Here is a 2,987-nt window from a genome sequence, read left to right on the forward strand (position 1 = left end):
AGGCGGTTACAAACGTCGCCATCAATCCATTGCCTCCTCCGTCTATAAAAGGGGGATCCAGATACGTTATTCTTTAAGCTCATTCTTTTTTATCTCAAAACTCTGCTAAATTCTCCGTTCGAGCACTCCATTCTTGTTGAGGCAGAGAACTGACTTGAGCGTCGGAGGGTCTTGCCGGAGCAACCCCACCTCCGGTTTAGACTTCCCTTGCAGGTCCCGACGGTGACCGCGGCTTCCCCGACTCCAGCTTCCCCGGCGCAAGCGGATTTTTGCACCAACAGGGCCTATTTTGGAAGTGTTGTACAGGTGGAATTTGAATCTGAGCCTGAGTCAGTTGGAGTCTCCAAGAAAAATTAAGATGGTTCCTCTAACCTGGATTATATGTGTTCGCGAATGGGTCATTAACCAGCTTGGAGTAGCCTTGTGCAGCTTAGACTTGTTTTGGGATGAAAGGTGAAAATTATGCAGTGTGGGACATTCACTCACATGATGGGTTGGACTAGCATAAATAGATGAAATCTTCTGATAATTAAAAGATGATGTGTATTATGTAAGAGAATGTTGACCTAGGGCTAGGAACTGATCTACCTTTCGGGCAAGAAGGTCGACTTTATTTATCAGGTTCAAGTTAGCCTTAGAACTAGAGTCTGAATATTTAATCTCAAAGATTCTTGCCTGCTTTTGGTGAGGAATTGACCTTTCATAAGAAGATAATGAAGCATGGTTAATTGAGTTTTCACTCAAGGTTTCAAACAAGTCATAGGCTTCATCCTCACTTTTGCTCATGAATGCAACTCCACAAGATGCATCTACCATCTGTGTATATTGATCTCCTAAACCCTTATAAAAAGCTTAAACAATTTACTACTTAGGTAGACTATGATGTGGGCATTTTTTAAGAAGTTCCTTAAGTCTCTCCCATGACTCGTGAATTTGTTTTCTTAGATGCTGAGCAAATCCAGTGATAGCTCACCTCACAGTGTTTGTTCGACCTATGGGATAGAATTTTTTAAGAAACTCATGCTACATTTCAGTCCAAGTTCAGATGAGTCTCTTGATAAATCATATATTTATACAAATATTTTATGCATTTTATGTATTTAATGGTGCTAACATCTTCAAGAAATCCTAATTTCATACTTAAATTGAACCTTCTTATAAAATTAAGTATTTTCAAAAATAATTTTGAAAAATATGAAATTAATACATATTTATAAAAAATAGATGTTGAGTTGATTAATTAATATAAGCATCAAAAATCAAATTTTACATCCATTAGAAAAGTTATGAGAAGTTTAATTTATGTTTCTTCCTTATTTGGCAGGTAAATTCAAATCGCTGGAGATGTTTAAAAATCCTGAAGCCTCAGAACCCTAGCCAACCATTCACCCCATGAAACCCTAACCCCACACCTTCCTTTTGTTGATGCCATAAGTTAGGAAAAAAGCTAGAGGTGCAGAAAGCAAGAAAAAAGCTGTTAATCTCTTCCTTGATCGGACCCCCTTGATTCTAACACCTTTGGCATGAAAACCCCTGAATGGTAGGCTACAGGACTACAAATTGAGCAAAACTAGATCCTACAGAATTTTGAGATGAGCAAGAAAAGAATGTAATTTATAGAAATCAATTTGGATTTTAGATGAGATAGCTACATTGAATTAAAATTAGTAATAGTACTGGACAAAATAGGAAACACCCGATACACCCAAATTCTTCCAAGTTTTTCTTGGGGTAGAAACCTAATATGGCAACCAATCTTTGGTGGAAAGGAGTTAACCTAGAAGAAAATAAATAACAGCAAATGGGAGTCCAAAAAGATTCAGCATGAGGAGCTTGGGTGTCAAAAGTAAATAAGGCAATTCTTCATGTGATTGTTTCCCAAATTGAAGAGATACAGCCTTCCAAATCAAAAGAGATCTACATGGCATAAATTTAAGAAAAAAAAATTAGAAAATCACCAAACCCAAAGACTTTTTAAAGGAGTCCACACCCCATATTGAAATCATTTGGAGTTGGGCGGCACAGAGAAAGAGAGAGGGGGCAGCGACAAGGGCTTAGGGTTTGGGTTGTAGCTTCAAGGAAAGGGGTTCCTTGAAGAGAGCCTTGTTTCTCTCACCATCACTTCTATCAAGCCTCTATCTTTTCCAAGATCATATCTAAGGAAGAAGAAGAAGAGAATGTGAGCAAGATCTATGGAGTACAAAGGAAGAAAGGAGATCTTATCAACTGTCATCCAGACGAGGCTGCGCGAATCAACTTCCAACCCTTGTTACAGCTTTCTAGTTTACTTTCTTTATTCTAGTTTTGTTTGTCTTCTTTATTAGTTCTCTTTAATATTTTATACTTAAATTTAGATTCTAATTAATGCAAAAATAATTTTATTCTCTTTAAATTTTTTGATTTTTATTTTAATTGCAAGTAGAAGTTAGGATTTAGTTAGTAGATCTTAGTACTCAGTTACTTTCTTTTGTACTTTTAATTCTTGCTATATTTTTTTTCAATTCTTATAATAAAATTTAGATTTTAATTAAAATTTAAATCTCTAAAATTTAATTTTATTGCAAGTAGATGCTAAGATCTAAATAGTAGATCTTAGTACCAAGGTTATTTTTCTGCATCATTTAATTCCTATCTTCTATTTATAATTCTGACTCCGTTCAATCTTTTTTTTTATTTTAAAAATCAAAGATTTTAAAATATCAACCCATAGCCTTCTTTATAGATTCGACCTGACTCACTGTTATTTACAAAAAATTTTTAGGAATTAGAATTAAACTGATTGCAAGGTGTCCTAATGACAATATCACGCAGATTAAGTTTTTGGCACCGTTGCCGGAGAAGGCATCAATTTTAATATTTGATTACTTTAATTTTTTTATAAATATAACTTACTAAATTTATTAATTTTTTATCTTTTTTCAAAAAAAATAAAAAAATAGAGAAGAAGGATGAAAAGCTTCAAATTAGTGAGATCAATCCTAACCCTA

The 2,987-nt window shown here is 34.6% G+C and overlaps 1 non-coding gene across 1 annotated transcript; it reads left to right on the top strand.

The window, feature by feature from the left end:
• The first annotated feature begins 874 nt into the window (after positions 1-874).
• On the top strand, positions 875-983 carry LOC114913524 (small nucleolar RNA R71). Its single transcript, XR_003799492.1, has one exon. It is a non-coding gene; the product is annotated as a small nucleolar RNA R71 (small nucleolar RNA).
• The last annotated feature ends 2,004 nt before the right edge of the window (positions 984-2,987 follow it).

This window comes from Elaeis guineensis, chromosome 12 (genome assembly GCF_000442705.2).
Source record: "Elaeis guineensis isolate ETL-2024a chromosome 12, EG11, whole genome shotgun sequence".
In the NCBI taxonomy this organism is placed as follows: Eukaryota; Viridiplantae; Streptophyta; class Magnoliopsida; order Arecales; family Arecaceae; genus Elaeis; species Elaeis guineensis.